The following is a 14,864-nucleotide window of genomic DNA, read 5'->3' as shown; positions in this document are numbered from 1 at the left end:
TCATGGATTCTGGTGCGTCTTTCCATGCTTGTCATGCTAGAGAAGTAATGCAGAATTTCAAGCAGTACAAAGGGAAAGTCATATTAGCAGACAATAAGATCCTAGATATTACTGGAGTTAGGGATGTGGTCCTCAAGACGACTTGGGGTACAAAGTGGACTTTGAAGAATATCATGTTTATTCAAGTCTTGAAGAGAATGTTAATATTAGTAGGGTAGCTTGATGATGAAGGTCACTATGTTACATTTGGTGATCATTAGTGGAAAGTGACAAAGGGAAACTTAGTTGTTGCTAGAGGTCAAAAGCAGGGTACACTTTAATGGTTGAAGTTTATGATGCTGAAGCACATGCTATTGAAGAAGTTGGGATATCAATTCTATGACACTAGAGACTTAGACATATGAGTGAGAAGGGAATGAAGATGCTAGCCTCCAAAGGAAGAATACCAGATCTGTAGACTGTGACAATTGATTTCCATGAGCCATGTGTTTTGGGTAAACAGAGGAAGGTTCCTTTCACAAAGAGGAAGGAGACATCTACATGACACCACCATAGGGTTTTCCCACAGTTAGTAAAGAAAATATGGTGTGCAAACCGAAGAAAATTCCATATAGATTGAAGCAAGCTCCAAGACAGTGGTACTTGAAGTTTGATAGTTTCATGCAAAGGAGTGAGTACAACAAACAACTCCTACAATTCATATGACCTACCTGACATACCCATTCAGATTCCCACCACCAACGTCTTTGATTGCAGCTTTCCAACATAAACGTCTTTGATTACATCTTTCCAACACACCAGATTTCGTCTGTTGATATTGGTAATTGTTTCTCTTTCTCTTTCTTATCTGAGTCAGTTTCGATCCATGTTGGTTAGGTTTACAAAGGAATTGAAATTTAGAAGCTTTCAGATTCTTCATGTATAGATTATACAAATCTTTACCAAGAAATTTGACTTCCTGGATCTGGCTAAATTACGTTTTGAAGATCTATTTTTCTTGTTAACTACCAGTAGAATTCTATCTTTGTAAATCTCAGATCAAGGGTCTCTAGGGTTTTATATACTTTGATCTGTAATAATATGTTTGAATTAACAAACCCAAATTTTTTCTACTTTGTGGTTGCTGATCTTGATTGTGATTGATAACAGAGCTTGATTCTGATTTCTGAAAGTAAGATATGGATGAAGATAGAGAGTCAACAAGATACCCGTGTCATAAATGTAATAGGCTCGTAGTCTCGATCATAGAAGTGCTAACAATCAAGTGTTCGAGTTGTCATGGTGAATTCATGGAGGAAATGGATAGTGTCACAAGCAACCACCACCACTACAACCTTCAAGATGTTCCTGACCGTGGTCAGTCATTATGGCCTCCGGTCTTTCTCAGCATGATGAAAAACCCACACCGTCGCCGGATATTTTCCACGTCAACTTTGATGATGATAACGAGGAAGAAGGCTGCCACCGAAGCTACAACTTCCAGGAGGGTGGAGACTCTGATTTGGACCGTGAGTTTGAGTCTATCGTAAGGAGGCAGGGTCGGAGCTCCGCCACCATCCTCCACCTCCTCCAAGGTGTTCGATCCAGATCTGAAAACAATACATCACAAGAACGTGATCGTGATCATGATCGGGAACGTGTTATTTTGATTAATCCTTTTAATCATAAAATAGTTGTTCAAGGCAGCGGTGGTGGGATCCATCCAATTGGTTCTTTAGGTGACTATTTTTCGGGCCCCATATTAGACGAATTACTACAACATTTGTCTAAAATTGACCTAAATAGACACGGAACCTGACCCACACAAAAACGATGCAGTGGAAGCAATGCCAACTATATAAATCAATGAAAATTCGGTTTAATGTTTGATTTGTTTGGATGATTTTGAAGTTGTAAATGAAGGCAAGAATTGCCGTGTAAACATAAGTTTCATACCAAATGTATTCTGCCATGGTTAGAGCTTCATAGCTCATGTCCTGTTTGTAGGTTTGAGTTACCTTCTAATGAAACAAGACCCAACCAAGAGGCAAACAGGTCGGGTGATAGTGAAGATAGGGATGAGAGAAATCTGAGGCATTTGTCTTTTCCTTGGCCTTTTAGTACCTTATTCGGGCCAACACATGTGCCCCAACCCGGCTCGATGCCATCTGCATCGAGTTCGGGTTCTTCACTATGGGCTCTACGAGCCCATGGTGAGGATGAGGAACAGTAAGTTCTCATGTTTCTTAGAGAGTTGCGTACAGAGACCAGTTGGGAAGTGTAATGTTGAAACTTATCGGCTTTGAAAAATGTATTTATACGTATTATATTAATGTTCTTGTGCCTTTCTAAATCGTATAATGACATATTTAGGCAACCAATTATGACCAATTTGCTATAAAGGTCATGGAAGTTGTTAGTGTTAAGTTATAGTCATGTTCTTTGGATCAATAAACCATGATTTGTGTTCCTCATGCATATAATAATGATTGTCCAAGAAAGAAATTAAGAACAACGAATAATCTCCTCTCATAGTATGTGTTTGATCAATTTAATTGTAAAACTAAATTAACATCTAAATCATAACATGTTAGGATGTTCCAAAAAAAAAATAATGTATGATTTTGGAAAATCAATCATATCTTAAATTTAAAAGGATTTGTGTTTAAAGCTAGACACCTCTTCGGTTATTACATCGATCATGAACTCATAGTATGTGTTTGATCAATTTAATTGTAAAACTAAATTAACATCTAAATCTAACAATGTTAGGATGTTCCAAAAAAAAAAATAATGTATGATTTTGGAAAATCAATCATATCTTAAATTTAAAAGGATTTGTGTTTAAAGCTAGACACCTCTTCGGTTATTACATCGATCATGAAACATATATTCAGTATTATCATCATTGAAAGTTACATACTACAGGCAACTACTAGAAAAAGGGAAGTTGCCACAACAATTAAAGGAGATTTCTTATGGACTACAAGGCCATACTTCTCACTCATGTCCAAATCCTTTCCTTTTACTTCATCTGGTAATGCCAAATCGAACTTGTATATCACATTTGCTAATGCTAATTCAATGATGACTATAGCGAATTGAATCCCAGGGCACCCTCTTCGTCCACCACCAAATGGAAGAAACTCAAAGTGAAGCCCTTTGTAATCTGTGGAAGAGTTGAAGAACCTTTCAGGCCTAAATTCCTCTGGTTCTTCCCATAAAGTAGGATCTCTTCCTATCGCCCAAGCATTCACAATCGCTTGTGTGCCAGCTGGAATGTCGTAACCCATTACTTTCACATCTTGTGTTGATTCTCGAGGAACAAGTAGTGGAACTGGAGTATGCAAACGTAAGGTCTCCTTGATGATGGCTTTAAGATAATTCATTTTCTCTAAATCCTTTTCCAAAATCATGGATCTTCCTTGTGCTATTTCTGTTACTTCTTGTTGTACTTTTTGCGTTACTCTCGGGTCTCTTATTAGCTCGCTGATTGACCAAACTTGCATATGTAGTATCTGTTCCAGCAGTAAATACATCCTACAATAAACATAAGTTTTAATGGTGTTCCATTACTCTTGGGTGTCTTATTAGTTCTTATTGTTCCTTTAGCATCGTCATTATTGCGTGTTTATTAAAGTCATTAATCCTAACAATCCCTTCCCTCTGTTGAAATCGTGGAAGTGGGTGGTAAGTAAATTTCCTTTGTGAGTAAATTTATTCATCAATATTGGTCATGTAATTAAGAATTACCATCCTTAATTATTTTTTTGGGATGCATAATATTTCACTATAAAATAACATTAAGCGCGATCCAAGTCACTTCCATCAATGATTAGGTGTCTAATGTTTCATTTGAGGTGCAAATGTGACCTTAATCCAAAACAAAAAGATCACAACTCTTTAATTCAAAATTAAAAGATGAAAATAAAACTCTTACCAAAATGAGGGCTTTGATGACATCTCTATGAAAGGTAAAGCCAGTTGCGTTATCTCTTTGTACATCCAATAAGGTGTCAACTAGATCTTGATCTTCACGACATTGAGCATCCACTTCTTTTCTCTTATTTACATGTTCTTCAACAACACATTCAAGAAAGTCATCAAATTCTTTAGCAACTTTATGTGCTTTCTCCTCTAAACCACTCAATCGATCTATCCAAGCCAACCATGGAATATAATCACCAAGATTGAAACCACTGAGCAGATGCACAAACATGTCCATTATGTCTGCAAACGTTGACCCACCATATTTCCTACCTAGACTCGCCATGCAGACAATGTTATTCGTAAGCCAAAAAAACAGCGCATTAAGATCAACTAAAGAACCATCACTGTTTTTGATCTTGTCAATCATAAGAGCCACCTCTTTTTCCCTCACTTGTTGAAATGACTGGACTCGTGTATTATTTAGAAGATGGACTACAGCGATGCTCTTCAGTTGCCTCCAATACTCTCCATAAGGAGAAAACGTTATGTCGTTGGAGCCATACAAAAGTATGTCGGGGATTCTTAACTTGGGTCGGCTTGCAAATTTCAAATCATGGGTTTTCAAGATCTCTTTGGCTGCTTCAGGTGAGGAGGCAACAAGCATGGGCACGTTGCGAAGGTGCATCAACATGAGTGGACCATGTTTTTTGGACAGGGCCTCAAGTGAGCGGTGGGGGTTCAACCCTAGTTGGTGGAGGTTTCCGATGATCGGAAGCCTTGGTGGAGATGGTGGTAAATTTTTATTGGTCTTGGAAAGAGTTGAAATCCATTTGAAACTGATGATAATTATTAAAACGATGCATGAATAGTAGAAAAGAGGGGAATTCTGTAAGAACGAAAACATTTCCCTTACGAAAAGATTTATGATGCCCGATAATATATAAAAAGCTCAAATCCGAGCACACAACAATTCTTTATTATTATTTCTTGGAGCTAATTAAGCGGTTTGTTTGTGTGGTATGCATTATATGGATAAGTACTAGTTTGCCTCTTTTTTTTTTTTTTTTTTTTTTCTTTTTCCTTTTTTTTAGATGACGTACAATGAAACTGAGTTGTTCAAGAAATATTTTGATGGTTCGAGCCGGTTTACAATTTAGCCGGTTTACTTTTATGTTAAAGAAACATCATTATTTTAATTGTTTAAAAAATACAGTTAAACTAACATATGTTGTTCAAGAAACAACCAAAATAGTCAAGTTCAACAAACATCAATTTCTTGGTTATATTTTTCGTCCAACACAATTTTAAAGAAAACAGAAAACACCATTTGATCACGTCATTTTGTAAAAACTATTGCAAATAACAGTCTTGTCTTTCTTCTCTCTAGTGAATACGCCATAGCCCATCCCTTTACGAATTGTCGGCCTCCCTCCCATTGATGCTCACACGTTTCCCACTACAAGAAATAGAGGTATCAATGACAAAATCAGCAATGTAAGTTATCCCAAGCTAATCAATGACGAACTTCCAAAGAGTCAACAACATAAAAAACTAGGATTTCTATTCCGTAAATTCTATCCATTTACAAATGGATTGGAGAGGGATTAGCGATGGATTCAGCAACAAAAAAATATCCATCGCTAAATGCTGATTTTCAATTTTCTATTGTTTTCATTGATGTTCAATTATCTTCTATTTTTCGCCCCACCCCGAATGTCTATATTCTTAACTTAATTTCATTCGACACCCCCGCCCTAACATCGAGTCCAGTCACCCCAATCCTAACATCATCGATTCTGGCTACCGATACCCCTGTTATCTCTATTCCAGCCGCCTCCATACCTATCGTTGCAAATTCACAAATTTAGGTACACAACTTTTGTTCAACAACGTTAAGTATCAAAAATATTTAAGCTATATGTCATGACGTCAAGATTGTGGTTTCTCTTTGAGGCGTCGGCCTCCACTGTTATGTTATTTGTTGGCCATCCCAACAACACATCATCAAGACTTTCATGTATCTATCAGATGCTCTAACTTGAATGTTGTTTAAAATGATTACATATTTTTCTATATTGTTTGTTGGTTTTGACCATGTTCGAAAGAGGTGAACTAAGTAAAGTTTGTATGTCTTTGAAGTATCCAATTTGGTTTTGACCATGCTCATTATTATAGGATCAGGGACCCAAAGTAAATGTGTGTTGATTGGAGTCTATCACCGGTGATGGAGATCGGTAGGGATGGGAAGAGGAAGGGGGCAAAGCGTTTTTAATTAAAGTATTTTGAAAGAGACACAGGTGGTAAGGAAAGTATTATTGTATTTTTATATTGAGTTATTATCATCACACACAACTTAATTTTTAAAAAACTTCAATTTGTTGTTGTACTTGGTAAAGCATGACGGTATACAAGCCACAAGACTTAACTTGTGGCCAGGTAGAGGGTGCACCACGTACGTGCACACCATCCCTGGTGCCACGACCGTGGTGGTTAGTGTAAAGTGACACGATGAGCAACGCTCTAATGGCGAAGAAGTTGTGATTACTAAGGGTTAAACGACTACTTGTGGCATTTTCCTAAAAAAAAGCATATTAACTTAAACACACTCATAATCTCATCTATATATACCACTAAAATTTCATTGAAAATCTTCATTATCTTTTATCTACTTTTAACACTATAAACATGAAATTTTTTGAAAATCATGTTTTCTGATGACAGGGAGTTTTTCTCATCATTCTTTAATATTGTTACCAATATTGTTGATCAAGAATTCATGCATGTTAAGCATAAAAGAGCCACTATCAACCAATATCATCAAGCTTCATTTGAACATTTGGTACGTGATTATTTTGCTGAAAATTGTATTTATATGGAGGAAGCATTTGATCATCGTTTTCATATAAATAAAGAGGTATTTTACACATTACTAACACTTTAGAGGTGCGATATGATTTTTTAGCAGAACTGGCCCTAGAAGTAGAACGGGCTTTACTTTTATACATAAATGTATGACTGCACTTAGGTATCTAGGTTACGGTGTTACCTATGACGCAATGGATGAGTATTTAAAATGTGAGAACTGCACGAGAGTGTGTGAAGTACTTTTGTGCATATATTATAGAGGTTTACAGTAAAGAACCCTTACATAAATGCGGCTCATAAACAAACCATGGTCTACCAGGTAGGGAATGATAGATAATCTTGATTGTATGCTTTAGGAGTGGGAAATTGTCCAAATACATGGCAAAGTAAATTTACCTAAGGTGATATAGGCGCACTATTTTTATACTAGAAGTTAATGCTTCTAATGATTGAGGATTTGACATGTGTTGTTTGGGGTTGTAGCGTCCAACAATGATATAAACGTTCTTAGCAATTTCCCCATTTTCAATGCTATTCTGATTGGGTAAGCACCTGTGTTTGTAATAGTGAATGGAAGAGAATACAAATATAGTTACTTCCTTTGTGATAGGATATACCCTAATTACGCTACTTTTGTGAATGACTACTTGTTACTATGAGATTAAAAAAAATCACAAAAAGGCAAAAATCTACCTACTATGAAGGACATATTTACGAAAGGAGTTTGGAGCATTAATTAAGAAGAAATGACATGTAATTGCACGACTATAGGATGACGACAAGATACACAACATAATATACACTTTTAACATATTACATAGTATGACAGTTAACCCAGTAGGGCGTGCTATTTGCACGTATGATTTAAAGCTGATGTGGTTAATCGTCCGCAACAATTCATTTCCATATGCAGATGATGTATACATGGCAAGAGTTCTCAAAATACAATCTATTGAAAAGTGCCAATTTTTTGGACAAGACTTAACAGAGCATTCATACTAAAACGAAGTCGTCGAGGACTAATAGTGATTTTATGTTTGAATCATGTCTTTTTTTGTAAGTTTTATTTTATTTATGTAATTTTCATATTATTTTCATTTTAATTTTAAGTTTATATGTTAAGTTAGTAAAATTAATTATTATTTAGTTAGTTAAAAAATGAGAAAATCCCAATAAACTTATCGTATTTGTTTTAAAAGATCATTCAAGTTTTTTTTTTTTATTTATTATTATTATTATTATTATTGTTGTTGTTGTTGTTGTTGTTATTATTATTATTATTATTATTATTATTATTATTATTATTATTATTATTAAGGGAATGAAGTATGAATTTACCTAATCAAGTTGGGTTTAGTGGAGCCATAAAAGACAAGTCACTCAAAGTTCAAGGGCTAAAAGTGTAACTTGGCATAATAATCAATTCAATTGTACATGAATTGGGTGAACGGTTTTAATGAAGTTGAAGAGTAGTTGAAGTCTTAAAGTCAAATAACTAATAGACTTTAGTGTTGTACGTACTCATGTCCTTTGTTTGATAGAAAATTATCTCTATCATTTATTTGACTTTGGCGGATAAAACTCATATACAAATATGAGTGCTTCAAACAAATACGTATGAAACAATTACGTATGAGAAAAAACAACCGATAAACACCAGATAGAAAGATAGAAAAGTGAAAGTAAGGTAGTTTATTTTGTGCACGAGCCAAAAAAAATACGAGTAGTACCTTAGAGTGAGATCAGGTTACAAGTGTAATTTAGCCTTGTATGATTTTAATTTTTTTGGTGATAATAAAATCTCATCTCTTTCCCGTTCGCTAGAGGACGTAGGTCAGATTAGACAGAACCATTTTAAATATTGTGTTCACTTTTGCTTTGTAGTTTTATTCCGTGAGAGTTACCGAAATCATTTATTGTTTTGTCTGTCGCTTAACTTATTTTGTTGAATACCCAACAAACTGGTATCCAAGATATGGTTAAAGATGAGATAGTTAAGATCGACAAATTCGATGGTCAAGATTTCGGTTTTTGGAAAATGAAAATCAATGATTATATCTACTAGAAGAAGTTACACATACCATTATCCGAAAGGAAACCGGAAGTGTTGGAACAGGAGGAATGGGATCTATTAGATCGGTAGGCTTTTAGTGTATGTTGTCACTGGCAAAGAATGTTTCTTACAATATTGTCAATGAAAGAACATCGTTTGGGTTGCTCAAGGCTTTTCGTAACATGTATGAAAAACCCTCAACGGCGAATAAAGTTTTCTTGATCTGAAAGTTGGTGAATCCGAAGATGAACGACGGTAGCTCGATGACTAATCATGTTAATGAATTCAATTCAATCATCTCAAGGTTGATTTTGGTTGATATTAGATTTGAAGATGAAGTCATGGCGTTGTTGTTATTATCTCCGTTGCCTGAAAGTTGTTCCAGAATAGTGACAGTAGTTAGTAGTTCAACCGAAGGGCCTGAGATGACATTTGAAGGTCCTCATGACTTAATCCTTGGCAAAGATGTGCGCAGACGAAGTTTCGGAGAAGCTTCCAATGGTCTTCTAATTACTAAAGACAAAGGAAGAGGATCTAACAAAGGAGGCAGTGGTAGAGGAAGATCGAAGTCAAGAAAGAGAAGTCATTACAAGAACTTAAATGATATTACCTATTGGAACTGCAAAGAGAAAGGTCATTTCAGAAATCAGTCCCAAAGCCTTTTACAGATAAAGGCAAGAAGAAAGTGAATATGACAGTAGATTCTGAAGATGATGCAATCATTTTTTGTGTCAAAAACTCAACAGAATCCTGGATCATGGATTTTGGTGTGTCGTTTCATGCTAGTCATGCCAGAGAAGTAGGGAAAAATTTCAAGCAATATAAAGGGAAAGTCAAATTAGCAGATAACAAGAGTGGATATTACAGGAGTTGGGCATGTGGTCCTTAAGACGACTTTGGGTACAAAGTGGACTTTAAAGAATTTCAAGTTTATTCCAGACTTGAAAAGGATGTTAATATCAGTGGGACAGCTTGATGATGATGGTCACCATGTTACATTTGGTGATCATGAGTGGAAATTGACAAAGGGAAACTTAGTTGTTGCTAGAGGTCAAAAGCAGGGTACACTTTATATGATGTAAGTCTCTAACGTTGAACCACATGTTGTTGAAGAAGTTGGGGCATCCACTATATGGAACTAGAGACTTGGACATATGAATGAGAAGGGAATGAATATGCTAGCCTCCAAAGAAAGAATACCATATCTGTATACTGTGAAAATTGATTTATGTGAGTCATGTGTTATGGGAAAACAAAAGAATGTTGTTTTCACAAATATAGGTCATCCACCCAAGTCTAGGAAGTTGGAGTTAGTTCATTCATATGTTTATGGTCCCACTTTAGTTTCTTCAGCGGGTAGATCCTGATATTACATTACTTTCATGGATGACCGCACCAGAAAAGTTTAGATTAATTACTTGAAGCATAATTCTAAAGTTTTTATCACATTCAAGAAAGGGAAAGCAATTGTAGAGATTGAAACAAACTTGAAAATCAAGTGTTTCAGATCAGACAATGGGGATGAATACAGTAGCAAATAATTTGTTGATTATTGTGTTGACTAGGGAATCAAAATGCAGAAGACGATTTCGAAGACATCTCAATAGAATGGAGTAGCTGAGAGGATGAATTGAACATTAAATGAGAGGGCTAAAGGCATGAGACTACATGAAGGTTTACCAAAAATGTTCTGGGTAGATTCAGTCAACACAACTGCATATTTAATCAATAGAGGACTCTCGGTCCCCATAGGGTTCAAGATTCTAGAAAACAAATAGAAAGGTTGGGAGATTTCACTCAAACACTTGAAGGTATTTGGTTGTGTCTCGTATGTCAAATTTAAAAACTTGGAGAGAGACAAACTAGAGGTGAAGGCAAGAAAGTGCACATTTATAGGTTACAGGTTGGATGACATAGGGTACCGCTTCTAGGACAACGAGAATAAAAAGGATATTAGAAGTCGGTATTTGGTTTCCAACGAGAGTGTTATATACAAGGATGAACTTGCAAAGAGATCTGGCAGTGACAAACAACCGGAAAAGAAAGATTAAGTTGAGTTAGGAGAAATCTAAGATGACGACGTTGGGGGTGGTGATCAGGGATTAGGTATTAGTTAGACTTGGGACCCTTGAGTAATTGAGATTTGGACTCAATTGGGTTGGATAATGTGATTTGAATGATCCGGGTATTCGGTTTGTGTTTTGGAATCAAAGGGTATTTCGATAATTTGTTAGCTCAGGCTTCTATGGAAAAGGGATGTTTTTTCAGGATTTAGTAAGGCATGTACGAGTTTATTTAGGTGTAGAACTTCTCTTTACCTTTTTATGGATATAAGGATCGTCAAAAGAGGAATTATAACAAAGAAGTTATGGTCTTCAGAATATGTTAGAGTTTATGGGGAAACCCTAGTACGCGGGGCGTACATTGGGAGTATGCAGGGTGTACTGATACAAAGGGTGTTATGTAAAGCGTAATGTTGTGTACTCTTAGCGTACTGTAAGGGTCGGAATGGGGATGTGAGACCTCGTACGCTCAACGTACGAGGAGTACGCGCGGCGTACGAGGGTTAAAGGAAAAACCTTATTTTGGAAGTTGTACCCTATATAAACACATTAAGTCTTTTTTGGTTGGCCTGCTTACCAGCCTTCAAGTCCCCAAAACCCTAGAAATCATCTCTAAGCCTCCATGGTTGTAATTTTGAGCTCATTATGTTCATTTTGCTGTTTTTGGGTCATTTCCAAGAAGATGAAGTTTGATGCAAGGTTGTGAATCAAGGATGAGCTTATGTATCTGGATTATATGCTTCATTTCTAACTTATTTGAGGTAAAATCTTTGATCTTGTTCATTGTTGGCTTATATCTAGTTTGTATGAGTTTTTGTTTCATTTTGGTCCCAAGTATGAGATCTAGTGGTTTGGTACCACTCCAGGAGCTATGAGTTGCCACTATTGGTGTCTCTGAGGTTCTAGATGCATAAAGTTACCTACTTTATGGTTTGGAATCCCATATGGATGAGATAGTCTCCATTTGGCGAAAGAATAATGCTTTATTTTGATGTTTGGTTCTTTTGGGGCATTCAAAATCATCAAGTCAATGACTTTACGATTCTAGACGTTCTTTAAGAAGTAGATATGTGGTTTGGACCCCTGCCCTTGAACATTAAGTGCTTAATGTAGTATTAGCTTAATAGATGAGTATGTTGGGAGTACAAGTCTGTACGTGCAATGTACAAGCCAAAATGCATGCATTCTTAGCGTACAGCTGAGTACGCACCGCGTACTCAGTCAGGAGGGTTTTTGCCTTTTGGGCTTCGTGTTAGGCTTCCTTTTTGGGCTTGGGTGTTTGAGTTCTTAATGGGCCATTTGAGTATGAGTGTCTTGGACTAGGAATTTTAGTTGGGTTTTAGGCAAAATCCCATGTAAGGAGTTTGGGCCCAATTTGGAAAATTGGGCCATAATTAGGCCTTGGTTGGTTATTTGGCTTTTAGGCCTTTCAGGTTGTGAGTTTGGGCCTTAATTTTGGACCAACCTTGATTAAGGGTAAAATGGTCATTTTATCCCGAGTATGGATTTATGGTTATGGTTTGGAACCCAATAGATAATTCGGTATTGTTTTGATTTTGATAGTTGGGGGAATCTATCAACCAGCAGCCAGGGATCGTCTTTGTGATTCGGCAGTGAGAGGTGAGTCTCCTTATTGGGTTTAGCGGGTCAAAGGCACCAATTTCGGCCCATGGTTTTATGTTAGGATGCTAGATGTATGTTAGAGTCTTGCAAGTTTTATACGATGATATGCTTACCCGGCAAGGCTCGATGCTAGACGGGACCTGATGACAACATTGTATGTTAATTATAAGTATATGTTTTTATGATTACCGAGCGAGACCTAATGTTGGGCGAGGCTCGGTGATATATGCTATGATATAGTCTTTGTGGTTGTTGCATATGCTAGTATGGTTATATGCTTATATGATTATATGGTTATATGGTTATGTGTGTACCGGGTGGGGCTCGATGCCTGGCGATGCCCGATGACTGGAACATATGCTATTGTTTATGATCATTTTATTTGTTAGCATGATTATGTGATATATTGTATGTGTGTAGTGGGTGAGGTCCAGTGACAGGGGAGGCATGAGAATAACAGATCTGTAATCCGAGCGGGGCTCGATGCCGAGCGGGGATTAATGTTAGGCGGGGCCCGAGGCCGAGTTAGACTCAAGACCGAGCAAGGCCCGATAGTGGGCGGGCCCAACATGTGATTCATGTATAAATGGTATGTGGCATCTTGAGGAAATCACTAATCTTTGTGCTTGTGGTTTTCAGCTTATGTTTCAGGTGCTTTGGTTTTCAAATGGAAGAGCTCGGGATGATTGCAGAGCACACACCCAAGTTTCAGCATTCTATGAATTACTCTGATTTAATGAAGTTTTGATAAATCTTGATTACCCTGGTTTTATGGAGATGTTAGGTATTAAATGTTAATTAATCTATATATACAAAAAAAATATATGTCATTAATTTTGGGACGATTCTAGTTGGTATTAAAACCTTGGTTTGAGGGATTTGGGAACACCTTTTGGTGTGTCTGAACTCAAATTGAGGATTTGGAAAATATTTTCAAAAAGAAATATATTTTGGAAAGGGAATTTTATAAAAGAAGAAAGGGTGTGGTGCATGCAATCATCCGAGCTCAAGTAAGTTTCTCCCAAAATACCCATACATGTTATATGGAATTATTTGATTTATGAATCTGTTAATCACATGCTAGTTACGGCTAAGGATCTGCTCAATGTTTGCATGATAGAATGCTAGGAGAGATGCCTTTGTATACCTATTGTATGAGCTTGTAGCTTGCATGATAGTTCTGATTAGCTAGTGATAGGTTGGCTTGATATGTGATGCTTGGTAGCCTAGGAAGCATGGGATGTTGGTTTGGGTATAATTTGGATGCCTAAGGCAATCAGTAGCGGGAGAGGAGCTCCTAGTATGAGTTGTAGTTTGTGGGATTGGAGTGCTACTGCTCGAATGCTGCTTGCTTTGTGCTTTGTGGAACTCTTAGATGATGGGAGTTAACTGCTTAGTGAATATCAAGTCACATGTAGCAAGGGTTGAATAATCTCAGAGTGATGGATTTGTCCCTATTGTGAAACTCTTGTTTGAGTCCAACCGTTGTAGGGATGAGTCTGTTACTCGAAGGATTATCTAAGCTTTGTTGCATGTGACTATATTCATGAGGTGGGTGACTGGCATTATGAGGAGTTCTTCAGCAGTTGATGACAGGGTGAGGTTGGGAACCTATGAAAGCCTCGGGATTGCTCTAGTGTGTTTTGTTACACTGGGTCACAAGTGTTTGGTGTATGGATTTGAGAAGGTCACTTAGAGGATTTGGGAGGATTCTTGAGGAAAATATGGATAGTTGTGGAAGGTAGTATTGGGCCCTACTATTGAAAGCATAGGATGCGTACTCAAATCAGGGAGAAACTTGGAGAATCTAAGAACCCTTTGGGATGAGTATTCTTGGGTATATTCGAATCTTTTGCATGTTGTTTCGGTATGGTGTTGGGCACTCATGATTAGGATTTAAATTCTGCTTCCAGCTCAGTAGCAGGTACTGAGCCGATCGATGCAGTCGTAGGAGTTCATCTCATCGGAGATCACTCGCGGTGTTTTGGATAGGACCTTAGTGGTCTTTTGTTCAACCAACAAAGGGATTCTGGAGCTCTTTGATGGTCATCTCAAGTCTGTCCGGGCAGGATTTGTGGTAGAGCTGTTGAGGGATCATCTGGACCCCAAAGCTGGTGGATCTCTAGAATCCTTCAGGAAGGAGGATCCTGTTGTTAGTTCTCGTCAACTGGGATCGAAGGGGAGTTTTGCACCATGTCCTTAGGATGGTCGGAGTGACTCAAGAGGAGGAAGTTAGGATTCCTTCAGATGCTTTTACGGGTATATCATCTTCTGTCCTCTTCTTGGTTGTTGTCGGGAATTTGTACTGCTTTGGAATTTTGCTAAGTTTGGGTAAGTTATATCTCAGGTGG

At 37.2% G+C, this 14,864-nt stretch overlaps 2 pseudogenes across 1 annotated transcript; one reads left to right on the top strand and one right to left on the bottom strand.

Moving 5' to 3' along the window:
- Positions 1–1,170: 1,170 nt before the first annotated feature.
- LOC145094360 (E3 ubiquitin-protein ligase SIRP1-like) lies at positions 1,171–2,446 on the top strand (annotated as a pseudogene).
- Positions 2,447–2,845: 399 nt separating this feature from the next.
- On the bottom strand, positions 2,846–4,833 carry LOC145094336 (cytochrome P450 Tp4149-like; annotated as a pseudogene). Its single transcript, XR_013703299.1, has 2 exons — positions 3,920–4,833; positions 2,846–3,519 (listed from the first exon to the last, which is right to left on the bottom strand). The product of XR_013703299.1 is annotated as a cytochrome P450 Tp4149-like (transcript).
- Positions 4,834–14,864: the final 10,031 nt, after the last annotated feature.

This window comes from Lactuca serriola, chromosome 1 (assembly GCF_051521515.1).
Source record: "Lactuca serriola cultivar US96UC23 chromosome 1, Lser_US96UC23_V15, whole genome shotgun sequence".
Taxonomy (NCBI): Eukaryota; Viridiplantae; Streptophyta; class Magnoliopsida; order Asterales; family Asteraceae; genus Lactuca; species Lactuca serriola.
Note: the sequence above shows the minus strand (reverse complement) of the source record. Positions and strands in the feature narration are given on the sequence as shown.